The 16445-nt window shown below is 46.9% G+C and overlaps 1 protein-coding gene across 11 annotated transcripts in view; it reads right to left on the reverse strand.

The window, feature by feature from the left end:
• Positions 1-16445, reverse strand: part of ADGRB1 (adhesion G protein-coupled receptor B1) — a 293421-nt gene that overhangs the window by 91828 nt on the left and 185148 nt on the right. The window lies entirely within an intron of this gene.

The following is a 16445-nucleotide window of genomic DNA, read 5'->3' on the forward strand; positions in this document are numbered from 1 at the left end:
CCTTTCCCACATACCCCATATATACCTCCCTGACCCTATAGCCCTTTTCCACATATTCCATATACACCTCCTTAACCCTGTAGCCCAGTTCCACTTATCCCATATATGGGTGCACAACCTTCTGGCTGTCTCCTAGGCACTCATAATGTGGATGCACAACCCTACATCCTCGTGACACACCCCACATATGGATAAATAATCCTATATCTCTGTCCTACACAACCCAAATGCAACTCCCCCCATCCCTGTGTCCCAGTACCACATATCCAACATGTGGATGCATAACTCCATAGGCTTGTCCAACAGACCTGGTTTACTCCTTGCACCCCCCTCAGCCCTGTCTCTCATCCCATATACCCCCCCACCCCTCTGCTCAACACCCCATATAGAAGTGTATGAACCCCAGTATGTGACTCCACCCATCCCCTTGTTCCATCCCAGTTGTTTCTATCCGAGGTCTCCAAAGGCCAGGCCAGGAACCTCCTCATCCCAGAGCTCTGGGCATGGCAGGGATGTTCCTGTTTCATGGCCAGAGGGACCTCAAGAGGTCAAAGGCACAGAGTTCCTGCTTTTCCGTGGCATCCTTTCAGGCTGGGGAAGAGCAGCAGAGCAGGGGAGGGGTCATAAGTGACAAAGTCTCCATGTGAAGTTTGCCTTCATCCCACAGGTGGGATGATTTCATCAGGAAAAGTTATTGCAGCCCCATCTCCACGTGAGAATACCATGTTTAATCCAACCCTGACAGTTTGAAGCCATTCCCCCTTGTCCTGTCCCTCCATGCCTTGTCCCAAGTCCCTCTCCAGCTCCCTTGGAGCCCCTTTAGGCACTGAAAGGGGCTCTAAGGTCTCCACAGAGCCTTTTTTTTCTCTCCAGGCTGACCAAGCCCAGCTCTCCCAGCCTGGTCTGTTATCCTTAACTCTCCCCAGCCTTTTCTGTTTAAGTGAGCACGAAGGGCTAAGCCAGGGAAAAGTGGAATCTCAGTCTCTGTCTCACGTGCTGGGGTACAGCCATCCCCCAAAAAGTACAGTCAGCACCTAAAAAGCACAGTCATTTCCCACCCATTGCTCCTGTGCCTTGTCCAATCTCCTCTCCTGAAACATGGTCACGTACGGAATGCAAATGCAGAAAGTCCAGAATGAAAGGGAGGGGGTGAAGCTCAGGATCCACGTGGGTAACCTGGGCTTCACGAGAGCCTGGGCCAGGCTGTGGGGCCAGAGCAAAAGGGCCATATGCCCTCACTGAAGGGACACGGGTGAGAGATGTCCCCTCTCCACAGCTGACCATCCCCAGAGGAGCGGTGCCAGCAGCGAGCTCATGGCAGCTCCAGATGGAGCCAAGCTGCTCAGCAGCCTTAGGTGTGTCACAGATGGCCTGGACATCTCGGTGCTGCTGACTCCAGCAGACTGCCCTGACTTACAGACAAGTTTTTGGCAGGTCTGGGCTCTGTGCACACACTGACCTGCTCCTCACGCAACGAGACGGAGCCTCCCTTCACCTCCCTGTGGGACAACGGGCTGGGAACCAACAGGGAACAGGACATCAGCACGTCCCTCTGATCCTGGTGTGATTATCTACTCAGATCCTGTTTAACTCGTAGCACTGAGCCTTCCTGAATTACTGGTGGCTTGGATTAAAGCACTTTTCACAGTTAAAAAAATAAAATAGTAAAAAAGCCAAATTAATTTATCTGTAGGAGTTGTCAACAACACACAGAACATTTTTTTTTTTCCCTAGTGCTCATCCAGAGCTTTCTAAATGTCTGGACCTACTAAATGTCTGGACTCCTCATCCCTGGAATTGTCCAAGGCCAGATTGGATAGGACTTGGAGCAACCTGGGCTAGTGGAAGGTGTCCCTGCCCATGGCAGGGGGTTGGACAAGATGATCCTGAAGGTCCCTTCCAACACAAACCATTCCATTATTCTGTTCCATGTCCACCCATCTCTAGGATATAAATCTGTTTCCCCTGGATAGGCAGCTCTTCACATGATCCTTGCTAAGTCACATCATCTCTTGGAGGTTCTCGAGTCCTGGTGTTGTTCTCTGGTCTCTTCCATCCACCTTCTGCCATTCACCAACATCCTTCTTGGAAGGGACTGGGAGATCCAAGGCCAAACCCAGAGGAAAACCGAATTCCCCTATATGTACTGCTCATATTTCCAAGATCTGCATTATTTAGTTGTTCTGTTTATTCACTGTCACCCAGAAAAAAAATGCCGTATTTATGATGTGTACAAATAATGACAAATATTCAGACTCTACCAACCAGCTCTGTATTCTCATAGAAAGTATTAATTGAGCTTGACAAAATCTATTTTCCATAAGTTGATTGCTATTAATTCCTCTGTTTTAATGAGCGTGCTATTATTCAATTATAATCATAATATTACCCACAATCCCCTAATTTTTGGATCCTCTATCAGATGTTGTGTTATTGTGCCTAAGACAGATGTGAGGCTGCTGCTCTTACAGGCACATTCTCCTATCTCCAGATTTTGGGAGTCCTTCTACCTTTCTTTTCCTAAAGAGCAATGATCCCCAATTAGTCTTAAACCTGCTCTTTTAAAATCCTTGCACACAAAATTGCTCTGTCTTGTTTCTCTTCCACACATCTCACTTTATTAGATGATGTATAGCATGTGTTCAAGCTGCTGCTGTAATGACAAGTATTTCATTAGCCTGGGATGTGGATTAAGTAACCAGGCTCTCTTCCAATTACAGAATACAGGAGTTTATTGAAATTCCTGCATTATTATAAATAAATCTGTCATTTCCAGCTAGTAACAAACCAATACCGTTAGGATTTATTTTGGTTTTAGTAGACTCTAAATTTTCCTTTTTATTAATTTTCACCGTTCTGAAGAATGAAATTCTTACACCTTTTTTTTCCCCTGTCTTATATTTTTCAAGTTTTTAATTTGTATTATAGACTCATAGAATCATAGAATGGTCAGGTCAGGATGGGGCCTTCAAGATCACCCGCTTCCAACCCCCTGCCATGGGCGGGGACACCTTCCACTAGACCAAGTTGCTCCAAGCCCCATCCAACCTGGCCTTGAGCAATTCTAGGGATGGGGCAGCCACAGCTACTCTGGGCAACCTGTGCCAGGGCCTCCCCACCCTCAGAGGGAAGAATTTCTTCCTAATATTTAATCCAACCCTGCCCTTTGTCAGTTTAAAGACATTCCCCTTTGTCCTGTCTTTCCATGCCTTTGTTCAAAGTCCCTCTCCAGCTCCCTTGGAGCCCCTTTAGGCACTGGAAGGGGCTCTCAGATCTCCACAGAGCTTTTTTTTTTTCCTCCAGGCTGAACAAGCCCAGCTCTCCCAGCCTGGCCTTTCATCCTTAACTCTCTCCTCAACTTTGCAGCCTTTCACACCAACCAGAAATGGTCAGAGCTCTCCTCCTGAAATCATCACATCTGTGCACACCCACAGGCACCCTTTGCCCCAAGGAATCTCAGCTGCCTTCAGAAGTGTGAAAACATTTGCCTTAACATCACTTCCAATCCCAAAGTCCATCTTTACTCATTTCCTGGCTTTCAAAGTAGACTAGGACAGATCTGGGCCATACATCAACTGAAGTAACCTCATCCAAAAGAAAAATAAAACAGGGAAAAAAAATAAAAAAGGAAAATAAATCAGAGAGACGACAAGAACAGGAAACCCCAGGGAAAGTATCAGAAAACAAATAACTCTCCCTGGATGCTGCTCTCAGTCTCACACTCCCATGGCAGAAAAGCTGACAGCACAGCACTGAATGCAAGATCAGGATAAAATCTATCCAGGGCCAAAGCCACACTTGGCACTTGGCACAGCCCGATATCCATTTCTAGATGCAGAGAGAAAGAGCACAGAGAGATATCGAGGCAAAAAAATATAATTAAAAATTATAATAACCACCCTTTGCTCTTCAAAGACCTGGTCTGGTGCCTGCTTATTTATCCTGTTGGAGTCAAAGAAATCAATTGGATCAAAGCCATCTAGTTTTTACTTTAGAAGTTGCTATAAATCACATCCAGGATGGGTTCTGTGGATGTGCTGAGTCAGGAACTTGGTGTAAATCACCTCAGAATAAGTCCAACCACACCATTTAATAGAAATGAAAGTCTGGCCCTCATTGCTACCAGTGATTATTAATTAATTAGTTATTACCAGACATTAAACTACTCAAATGCTCCAAAGAGCATGTCCATTCCTCTGGTTTTAATCTCCTCAGAAGAATAACTTTTCTTTCATCCTTTCCTTCCCCTTTGCAAATCTGCCTAATTACCTCTTCTCGTTGCCCTGCATTCCCTTTGATGGGAACACCTCTGCATGTTTTTGGGATGTAGCTCGGAGATGGGTCGGGAAAACACATTTGCAGGCTGGAAGAGCCACCAGCCTCTCCCCTCTGTCCCTGTGCCACCACGAGTCAAGAGGCAGGCTAAGATCAGTCTTCAGCAAAGGGATTCTTGGGCATTGCACCATCCCAAGGGCAACCTGCTCCATCAGCTGGGGGTCTGCTCATTGCTGCACTCCTGGGACCCAGGGGAGGTGCCAGCATTGCTTTATTCCCAGGGGGGATGCAGAACTATGGAATGGTTTGTGTTGGAAGGGATCTTAAGGGTCATCTTGTTCCAGAACCCCCTGGAACTGCCATGGGCAGAGACACCTTCCACTATCCCAGGTTACTCCACGTCTCATCCAACCTGGCCTTGGACACTTCCAGGGATGGGGCAGTCACAGATTCTCTGGGAAACTTGTGTCAGGGCCTCACCACCCTCACAGGGAGGAATTTCTTTCTAATATTCCGTCTAACCCTGTCCTCTGGCAGTTCAAAGCCGTTCCCCTTGTCCTGTCCATCCATCCCTTGTCCCAAGTCCCTCTCCAGCTCTCATGGAGGTCCTTTAGGCCCTGGAAGGGGCTCTCAGGTCTCCCTGGAGCCTTCTCTTCTCCAGGCTGGACTTTCCCAGCTCTCCCAGCCTGGCTCCAGTCCTCAGATCATTTCCGTGGCCTCCTCTGGACTCACTCCAGCAGTTCCACATCCTTCTGATGTTGGAGGCACCAGATCTGGACACAAAGTTCCTGGTGAGGTGTCACGAGCCCAGGTGTGGCCTCACAATAATGTCAGTCTTGTGATTTTTGGGTGGTCCCATTAAAGGTTTCTGAGTGTTTGAGCTTGTCCAGTAACACCTGGTGCAGATCCCACATGGAATGACTCTGAGAGAGGTCTCCTGGGATCTCTCCATGGTCCAGGGAAACACACCTGAGGGACTTTCAGTCTTGCTGGATGCAGATGCCATCCTGCCCAGGCAGGGTAAGATTCAACCACCAATTATTGCCTAGAGCCTCATAGTTTAGGGCAAATCTGAAATCCTAACCACTGAATTTTGTAGCACAAAGATGATTTCACAGGGATAAGTTCAAATTACAAACCAGATATATTTTCAAAAAGTCACATTTTATATTTGAATGTAAAATACATCCATCATGGACCTGATTAAAAGCTGCAGAAGAAAATGGGATATTAATGAACAGGTTCACGAAGGGAGGAACAGATGTGTGTGTGCCTGCCCGTGTGTTCAGGTTTCATCTGTGCAGCAGAAGAAAAACCTTTGATTCTGCAGAAAAATACACTGGGTTTGTAGTGGGAAACCCATGTTCACAGCTCAGAGGCAAAGAAAAAGAGCAGAATTTGAGTTATTCACAAATATTGAATCCAGGTACACTAATAAGGAAGCAGAATTATTTCTGAGGCAGTCTCAGGGGTGGAGGGAAGAAAGAGGAAACTCTACTAAAGGGAAAACGTGGGCAGAATATTAGAGAAGAGTGTAGTGAGGCTGATTACAACCCAGTGAAAAAGGAGTCGTGGAAATCCCCAAACCAGACTGGTGTAAAAAGCATTGTACTGGGAGGGTTTAGCAGGAAACCTGACAGGCTGGTTGTGTCTCTGATGTCTGTGGTCAGATTTAGCTCCGGTGTAATTCCAGTGATGCTGCACAAGGAGATGTTTCACCATATGTTACAACATGACTGTGAACATTATTTGAGCCCTTGATGGGAAAAAGCAATTAAGCACTGCCTTGTAGATTTAAACAGGAGCTAAGCACACGCTTAAGGACTTTTCTCCAAGAGAAATGCTGCTCTGAGGAGGAATTGGCACAAATGGAGAGCTTTTGTTGTGGGAAGAGGCATGGATTGGGGCAGAGACAGGCTTTAGAATGGGGGCAGATATTTGAGACTTAAATAACACAAGGGGTCTCCAGGAGTTTCTTCCAACCTCTACAATCCTGTGGTTCTCTCACACTTCTTGCCTCGCATGGGCCATTCCCCCTTCACTAACCAAGCAGGTCATGTGAGTCCTTGGCACAGCTCCAGTTGGCAGATTGATTATTAATTTCGAGAACAAACCAGAGATGAAGTCAAAGTTAATCCTTTTTGTGGGATTCCCAAAAGCAATTTTCATTTCCAGCCAAAGGCTGCCCCAAAGCTCCTTTCAAATACTTTTGGCTCCACACAATAGCCCAGGACACAAAAAGATCTGCAATCATTTCTCTGCAGAAAGTGTGTTGGAGTCACTCTGTAGGACCTCAGGGTTGAATTAACAAGTGGATGGTTTCCCAGGAAAAAAGGGACGTGAAAAGGTTTGTACCTTTTGAAAAAAATAGGCTGATTAAAAATAAAGTAAAATAAAATAAATCTTTGATTGGCTGCTAAAACAATCACACAGTATCTCATACCAGAGAGGGAAATGCAGAAATTAATTAAATACTATTTTAAATATGAGTTTAAATCAATCTTTAACACTCCAGCTGCTCAGGATGTTTTGGACATCCTCAGTACCAAAGCAGCGATCGTGCTTTGGTTAGTTTAGACCTTCCTAAAGACTAAATAAAACCAGCAAAACTGTTTCACAAGGGTCATCCTGTTATCCAAGAGATAATTTTCCCTTCCTGTGATCAATTCACTGATTCAAAGCTGGGCTGAGCTCTCAGTTATGCCACTCAAAATCCTGTGGGACATCTCATACATCCAGCAAGTCAGTTTGGGCTACTGGGGCAAAACTGATTCTCCTGGAAAAATCCTGAACTTGTAGATCTCTGAATTTAAAGTGTAGCACCAGTTTGGTAAATCCATGTGACCCAAACTGAAATCTGAAGCTCCAGTGGAGTAACTGATTGTCCAGCAACTTTCCTACACTCGTTTAAAGAAATCAAGTGTCATCAACCTCATTTAGCTCAAAGCTGAGAAAGCCAACCTGTTCTGGGCTGCATCTCCAGCATGTTGGGGGAGAGGATTCTCCCCCTCTGCTGTGTTCTGGTGAAATCCCAACAGGAGTGCTGTGCCCAGCCCTGGGAGCCTCAGCACAGGAAAAACATGGATCTGTTGGAATGAGTCCAGAGGAGGCCACGGAGATGCTCCAAAGGCTGGAGCCCCTCTGCTCTGGAGTCAGGCTGGGAGAGCTGGGGGTGTTCACATGGAGAAGGGAAGGCTCCAGGAAGACCTGAGAGCCCCTTGCAGGGCCTGAAGGAGCTCCAGGAGAGCTGGAGAGGGATTTGGGACAAGGCATGGAGGGACAGGACAAGGGGGAATGGTTTTAAACTAAAAGAGGGGAGATTCAAGCTACATTTAAAGAAGAAATTTTTTACAGTGAGGGAGTTGAGACACTGTCAAAGATTGTCCAGAGTAGCTGTGGCTGCCCCATCCCTGGAAATGTTCAAGGCCAGGTTGGATGGGGCTTGGGGAAACCTGGGATAGTGGAATGTCTCCCTGCCCTTGGAACTGGATGATCTTTCAGGTTCTTTCCAACCCAAACCACTCCATGAGAAGGAAACTGAGGCCCACAAAGAAGATGCAAATGGATACAGACTGTAAGAGGGCACTGACAGAGCTCTGGTATTTGGAGTAAAGAGTCAATAAATATATCCCTACATCCTGTGCTGGGTTGCCTGGTTTCTTCACAGAAAGGAAAAAACAGGTCTTCTGAGCCACTGTAAAACTTCACACTCAGCTACCGAGGTGGCTCAGTCTCAGGAGCTTTGCTTGGCACTGATGCCCTTTTTTTCACCTCTACCCCAACAGCACAGACCTGGCACAGAACAGAACCATTTTCCGTCAGTTTGAAAGGATCAATAATCAGATTAACAACTGTTATTAAATTAATGAAAAACAATGAAAGTGGCAAAAAGGAGAAAAAAAAAAAGCCTACTATTGATCCATTTGCTTGGCGGAAGGAAAATGAAACCAGAGCAGGAATATTAATTTTATTTTAATTTACAGAAACCCCTAATTTAAGGTGGTTTGAGGTGATTTACTTCACAACTGACACAATCAAAATTAAGATAATAGTGACTTAAGAAAACATTGGTGACCCGTGGGAAATATTTGGGATTTTCTTTTTGTGCGTGGGAGAAAGAGGGACAGGAAGACACAGTTATAAGGAGGTGAAAAGCAAGACCTTTTTCCCAGCTGTGAATTCATAATTACAGACAGCTGAATTAGAGCATTTTGCAGGGGACAAGGTTGGTTTCTATCTGCAAATTAGCCCAAGGAAAAAAAAAAAGAAAAAAAAAAGGAAAAGAAAGAAACAGCCCATATGCAGGATCCAGTCTGAAGATTTAATTAACATAAACAATGTTAAAAGGCACAAAGAAATACATATTACCATTGAAATAAAGCATATGGCTGCCTAAATATCCGTAAGATCATCTGGAGATAATCTTTTCAGGCACTACAAGTACAGCTGATGCTGAGCTCTAATGACCCTCATCAGGCCATCCCACCAGAGAGGGAGCCCAGGGCTTCCCACCATCATCAGCCTCCTGGGCTTTGGACTCTGCAGTTTGAAATCCAGAGGCTGTGCTTGATAATTAAGGAGGACGTTCCCCCTTTTCATCCCTGTTCCACAGCTCCAGAAGAGGACCTGGAGTCAGACATCATTCGTAGGTGAAACTTGCCCCATGCCTTGGTCTCCAAGGACCTGCCTCAGTCAAGGATAGGTTGGAGAGGGTTTGGGACATACTGAGAAAAGATTTAGGAGGGACATTGGGAAGAAATTCTTCCCTGGGAGGGTGGGGAGGCCCTGGGAAGCTGTGGCTGCCCCATCTCTGGAAGTGTCCAAGGCCAGCTTGGACGGGGCTTGGAGCAACTTGGGATAGTGGAAAGTGTCCCTGCCCATGGCAGGGGGTTGGAACAAAATTATCTTTAAGTTCCTTTCCAACCCAAGCCATTCTATGACTCAGTGCACAAGAAAAGGTGGGATGGGAGACAAGAACTTGACCACTGGGTCCGTACCCTGTGATGGCAATTTTCCTGCCAAACTTCCCTGTCCTTCCCTGCCAAACTTCCTTTCCAAAGGCGGCCACAGGACAGATTTTTCATTGGGATGAATCCTCAAGGACTCCCCAGCCCTGCCCAATGAGCCACTGAACACTCCCGAACATGAGCCACAAATGTCAAAAGTTTGATACAGAAGATGTGAGACCATCTACCCAAAGGAGAAATAGAGAAACCAAAGGCAGTTGGTCTTGTGCCCTTGGTCTTTAAATCAGAGACAAATATGAAACTCTCTATGAGGTGTCACAATATTAATGTTGCAGGGGAAACCAGTTCAACAGTCCCTGCTCATGGAACGCGGGGAAATATTCCCTCCTGACCCATCCCTGGAAGTGTCCAAGGCCGGGCTGGATGGGGCTCTGAGCAACCTGGGATAGTGGAAGGTGTCCCTGCCCATGGCAGGGGGTTGGAAGTGGATAATCTTTAAGGTCCCTTCTAACTGAAACCATTCTGTGATTCCATGACCCAATTCTAGTGGTTGCTGAATAATTACAAATCTGGTCTCTTCCACAGCATCAGCTCAGGATCAGGAGTTTGATTTGAAGTATCATGAGGTTTTCATTTTTTATTATTTTTTGAATCTTTTTTTCTTGTGGATTTTTTTTTCCCTTTAAAAGGATGGCATTTTCAATCTCCTCTGTAGAACCCTGTGAAATAGGAACAGAAAAGCCTGCAGCTCCCTATAATCCCATGGCTTCATGGCTTTAAGGAATAAAAGAAAAGTAATTCTCAGATTTATCTACACTGCAAACTCTGGTATCACCAGGTTGGCTCATCTGTTGGTGACTGCAGAAGATGACCTTGAACTACTTTCATAAAATCACAGAAAAATTAAGGTTGGAAAAGACCTTTAAGATCATCAGGTCCAACCATCACCCAGCACCACCACCATGTTCTCCACTAAGTCATGACCTCAAGTGCCACATCCACATGTTTTTTTGAACACTCCCAGGAATGGTGATGCCACCACTTCCCTGGGCAGCCTGTTCCAATCCTTCACAATCCTTTTTGTGAAGAATTTTCCCCTAATATCAAATTTAAGTCTCCCCTGGTGCAACTTGAGTCCCTTTCCTCTTGTCCTGTCATTTATTACCCAGGAAGAGTCTGACACCCACCTCACTACAACCTCCTTTCAGATAGTTTATTTACACAATAGATCAACATTTTATCCATCCAAGACTTTGGCCTCTGCTCTTAAATTTGCTGCTTTTATCCAAAGCTAAAAGCACCATTATAGCATTTCTAGGATCTCTCCAATGTAAGAAATCCAGGCCATAACTCCTAGAATAGGAGTTATAAATAAGATTACAAATAAGATTTATAATTAAAATTAATAAATAAAATAAAGTAAAAATTGTATAAGATTATAGATAAATCTTATAAGTAATATTTATGTATATTTATGTGGGGGCCAAGTTGCTCCATTGGATCTTTTCTGATTCACCGGAGTTATCAGAAAAATAAAAATCAGAGAACCATTGAATTGTTTGGGTTGAAAAAGACCTTTAAGATCATTGAGTCCAACTGTTAACACAGAACTGACAAATCCAGCACTAAACCATGTCCCCAAGTGCCACATCATGTCCCCAAGTGCCACATCTACACGTCTGTTAAATCCCTCCAGGGATGGTGACTCAATCAGTTCCCTGTGTTGCCTAAATTCATTAGGCATCAGGATCACCTTGGGAAAAAGGTGAAACCAGGAGCCGCTGTGAAAGTGTTGGAAACAGGGGTTGGGACCTTCCAAAGTTGATTTTCCTGATTGAAGAGAGGTGTATCACTGGGACAAAAGGGGAATGGAAGGGTGAGCAGTAGGATGGCTGCTCTCATTATCATAAAGGGCTCCTTTCCAATGGAGGACAAGGTGAAACAAGTGAGCGATGGATCTGCCTCCCTCCCACCCCCACGTGACGTTCCCAGCTGCTTATCCAGGCTTTGCAGGATGGTTCTCTCCAGGGGTGGCTCCTCGGGTGTCCTTGACTAGAGAGTTTGCATGGAAATGTGGTGGCAGGTCCTGCAGAGCAGGAACAGGAGCCAGGACTGTGCTGAAGGAGTTGTCACCAACTTGTTGCCCCACCCTGTGCGACCCTCCTGGAAGTGCCTGTTTTAGCAGAGCGTATTTTCCAGATGGACACAAAAATACTCAGCTCACTCTCTCAGCTTTCCAGCTGTAATTTCCCAATTTCCATGAGATGCCACGGCTGGTTATGCAGTTATTCCCTCTCAAACTGGATCACGGTCCAAAAGATGGGACTCTGCTTTTCTGCTCAGAAAAGGATGTGGCTCCATGCTGGGCGTTAACCCGCAGGTGGTCCAGGCAATCCTCATTCCCTGCCTTGAACAGGAGCCAGTCATCCCACAATCATTTCTGAGAAACTGGGAAAGCTTCCTGGTTACACAGAAAACAATATCCAACCCACCAAAGTGAGAAGCAGCAGCTTTGTCATATGTACCACAAACATTTCAGGGAAAATCCCCCCAGGAGTGCAGCACGTTAGCACAACACACTGCTTCCTCCACCTGGACATCATAGCTCCATACTCAAATCCCATGGGAAGGGAGGCTTGTGAAGAATGGGGAAACAAGGTAGTAAGTGCTTTTGCTGAATATACCGGATGCCAAAAGAAATGTAGGACATTGCAGCCAGCAGTTAACAAGCTGCAAACACTCCCTTTGGCTCCTCAAGGATGTATAAATGCACTTCAGTTAAAGGCAGGGAGAGTAATGCAAACACCTGGGAAGAGATATCCCACATCCTCCTCAGGGTATGGTCAGGCTGCCTCAGACATCCCAGGATCTGTGTCCTGTTCACTGTTCAGCACTTCCAACTTCTTGGATGATCCCAACAGAGCCTAAAAGGACTCAGAGCTCCACACAAGCCCTGAGCCAGAGCTCAGGGGAGCAGAATCATAGAATCATAGCCATAGAATCATAGAATCGACTAGGTTGGAAAAGACCCCTTGATCCAACCCCACCGTGCTTCCCAGCCCATGGCACTGATGCCACATCCAGTCTCATCTTAAACACCTTCAGGGATGGTGACTCCAGCACCTCCCTGGGCAGCCCATTCCAATGTCTGATCACCCTCTTTGGAAGGAATTTCTTCTTAATATCCAACCTAAACCTCCCCTGGCACAGCTTAAGACCAAGCCCTCTTTTCCTAAAGGTGGATGGTTAGGGAAGCAGAAGGATGGTTGGATGACCACCACCATCACCCCATGGTTGCTCACACCAAACCCCGGCAGTGGCAGGATTGTCCGTCTTTGAGATTTTGAATCCAAAATTTCTGTTGCGTGTGACTGAAAGGAATGAAGAAGATAGAAGTGTGAGCCTGCAAATCCCAGCTCTGGTCCAGATCTCCTCACTTGTGCTCCCTGTTTTTCAGCCTCCCCCTCTCTGAAATGGCCCAATCCATCCTGATGCTCTTCTCAACTTTGCATGGCAAAGTCAGGGACAGAGACAAAGCCAGACTGGCTCTTGTGTACCTCCAACAGCACTTCACAAATGCTGCCAATGTCCCAGTCCTGTCTCAGGGAGTACAGGAGGCCCCAGGGGCAGGTTGGGAAGAAGGATGGCTCTCCTGCTACCAAAACAGCAGCTCCAGGGTGTGCTGCTTCTCAGAAACCTAAATCAGAACATTTTAATGGCTGAGCACAGGGCTGGCAGATGAAGAGACAAAGAAAAATAAATCAGGCAGATGACAGAGGGGCTGGGAATAGGAGGAGGTAGCAGACGGTAAAAGAAATTAAATCAAGAAGCCAAATTAAGGTGCTGCAGGCAAAGATGAAGATGCTGGATTAAAGATTAACCGTAACCAAGAGGGAGAGGCAGCCCTTTAAAGGTACAAATTACCTCAATGCACTTCACAAAACCCACACAGAGCTCCTAAGAACAGCATATTCACAGATGCAACTGGATCACAGCAGCTATATCTAGACCTAAGTACTCTGGGTGGCCTCACACCCTGGTGTTTCCAGCTGAGAAGGCGCATTTAAAGCAGAGGAAAAGCAATCACCCTAAAAAATTGCAAGTCCTGTGTTGGCTGAGGTAAAAGAGAGGGGATGCAAGCAGTCATTTGAGAAGGGCTTGGCATTGTACAAACAAATTCTGGGGGTATTTTGAAACAATTCTGAATCCAGGGGAGCTGCTGAGCCCTTTGGGGCTGTCTGCTCACTGAGCATTTCCTAATTTACCTCCTGCCAAATGACTCCAAAGGAATGGTGGGTGAGCTGGAAGTGGGAGGGCACCTTTCACACCTGGTTCTTCACAGCCCAGAGCAAGAGAGCTCAGCAAACATCCCCATCAAACTTGAGCAGGTGGAGCAGGTTCCCCCTTGGGCTCAGCCTCTGGGTGCAGAGGATGCTCATCCCATCGTGGCACATTAGGAGTTTGCACCACTGCACATCCCAGCTCCGGGAGCGCCAGGAGAAAGGTCACTCATGAGATGCCACCTCCTTTTAGCAACTCACATTTTCCAGTGGAGCATCCAAGACCCCGTTCCTGTGAGAGCAAGGAGAGGGGTGGAGGGACTGGATGGGAGTCACAGAATTACAGGATCAGCTCAGTTGGAAAAGACTCCTGAGATCATTGAGTCCAACCCGTGCCCCAACCCCACCTTGGCACCCAGCCCATGGCACCGAGTGCCACGTCCAGGCTCTGCTTCAACATCTCCAAGGATGGTGACTCCACCCCCACCCTGGGCAGCCCATTCCAAGGTCTGATCCCTCTCTCTGCAAAGAACTTCTTCCCCATGTCCAACCTAAACCTTCCCTGGCACAGCTCAGGGCTGTGCCCTCTTGTCCTACTGCTGGTTCCTGGGAGCAGAGCCTGACACCCCTCCCCCCGGTTTCCCCCTCCTGTCAGGGAGTTGCAGAGAGTGAGGAGGTCTCCCCTGAGCCTCCTCCTCTCCAGGCTCAGCCCCCCCAGCTCCCTCAGCCTCTCCTCATGAGAATTGTGCTCCAGATCCTTCCCCAGCCTCATTGCCCTTCTCTGGACCTGCTCCAACCCCTCAGTGGCCTCCCTGAACTTGTGGGGTTTAATTTTTAAAACCCTGAGGCCTTTTTATCATGTCTCTCAAACATTCTGATAAGGCCCCCCTGGGTGATACAGACTTGTTAACGACCACAGTAGAAGCATGGAGTGGTTCGGGTTGGAAGGGACGTTTAAAGCAGAGTAGAGACGTCTCCAATTAGACCAGGTTGCTCCAAGCCCCATCCAACCTGACCATGAACACTTCTAGGGATGGGGCAGCCACAACCACAACCTGGCTGTGTTAACCTGTCTGTTATGGTCCAAGCTAAAAGAGCTTTGAGCCTTCCTGTTACTGGCACAGTTGTCCCACGATCAGAACCTCAGGGAAACACCACAATTAAATTCAAGATGAACTTCAAGGCTGCAGCTGGACATCAGAGAGGTCTGAGCCAGATCCAAGGAGTGATTTGGAGCTCAGAGAGCATCAAGGGGCAGGTACACACACACACACACACACACTCAGAGATGCAGGTCTGAGCACAAGGTTTAGTTAATGTGAGCTCAGCAGCACTTTTTTTCCTCTACCAGTGCTTTCCTTTGTTTCTTCCTTTCCCTTTGGTCTCCTTTTCCACTGCACTCCACGAAATGAGCATTTCATGGAAGCGGAGCAGCCAAGTGAAGCAGAGCTGGCAGCTCCTGGAATGGGTGGAAATGCCTCCCTTGTTCCCAGCTTAAATCTAGGAAAGCAACATCTGCCTCTTCCTGAAGGTCATTTGGATCCTGGATCAGGGATGCTGCACCATTGCTCACCAGCTCCTCATTGCTGTGCTGTGCCTACGGCCACTATAAATGTCCTGTCACATTAAATGCTGGTTCTTTACGGGTTTTGGGTGGGAGGGGGTAAATAAAATGGAAAGCAAACCACAAAATCCCACTCTGATGGGACCAATGTGATTTCTGCCTTGACTTACGTGGGTGTATGAAGGAATCTAGAGGTTTTGCTTTGGATTTACACCAGCAGAAGAGTTGGAAACCTGTGGGAAATCAAGATGATGCTAATGCAGTGAGGGGGCTGGAGCACTCGTGGCTGAGTAAAAGCTAATAAATAAATGCTGATGTTTAAGATCGTGCTGTCCTCTCTCCTTGAACAAGCCATTCCCAGTCCTCCTGGGTGCTGATCAGATGTTTTCTCACTGGGGGGTCGATGTAAACATCTCCCTGGTGGGCAGAACTGGGATCAGTCAGAGGGAGAGGGTGAGATCCCTGCGGAGGGATGGGAACAGAGCAGCACTGAGGCAGCTGGATTTAGCTCCAAGCCACGCTGCCGGGAATGGCACCCTGTCCCAGTTTGACAGGCATGGCAGCAGTGAGGATGCAGGGATGCACCAAAGCTCAGGACTGTAGTGGAACAGGAGACCAGCAGAGCAAACTTCCCTTCTCCAGCCTGGGAAAAGTGTGGCTGGATAGGCAGGAGGTGCAAACACAGATCAGTTTGCAGACCTGAGAAGCTGGCAGAGGTTTTCCTGCCGTGCCAGCCTGATGGTTTCGTGGGGGCAGCAGGACTGGAGTCAGGTCTGCTCTAATTCCTGCTTTGCCCTGCCAATGGATCTGTCTGGGAGGGAGGACGTGCCTGACCCTCAGACACAGCAGCCCAGCATTGTGCAAGGAGCAGGAATAAGGAGCAGGTGCTGAGTGGAGAGACAGGGATCTGCTTGTGCTTTTGTCAGGAAAGCAGGTCACGGGGAAGGAGGGGGAGGCATTTCCCAGCTTTGCTGCTGCAAATGTATTTAACCAAAGCTGTGCTGGTAACCAAACCCTCTGCCAGCCCCTCTGGAGCTCATGCAAAGAGAGATTGCTATCAAAACCTTTTAAACCCACTTTCTGCTAATGAAAATGGCTTACAGAGATACAGGCTGGTGGAAACCTCTCTATTTCCACGAATATTTATTCATTAAGCTTTCTCCTCCCTCCTCCCCACCCTGCTGTATCTCTGTACACCTGGAAGCAGAAAGGACAGAGTGATCCCCAAGAAACCCAGGCAGTGGATTTTTCTTTTCTTTCTTTTCTTTTCTTTTCTTTTCTTTTCTTTTCTTTTCTTTTCTTTTCTTTTCTTTTCTTTTCTTTTCTTTTCTTTTCTTTTCTTTTCTTTTCTTTTCTTTT

Source organism: Corapipo altera, unplaced genomic scaffold (assembly GCF_003945725.1).
Source record: "Corapipo altera isolate COAL_440 unplaced genomic scaffold, ASM394572v1 267, whole genome shotgun sequence".
In the NCBI taxonomy this organism is placed as follows: Eukaryota; Metazoa; Chordata; class Aves; order Passeriformes; family Pipridae; genus Corapipo; species Corapipo altera.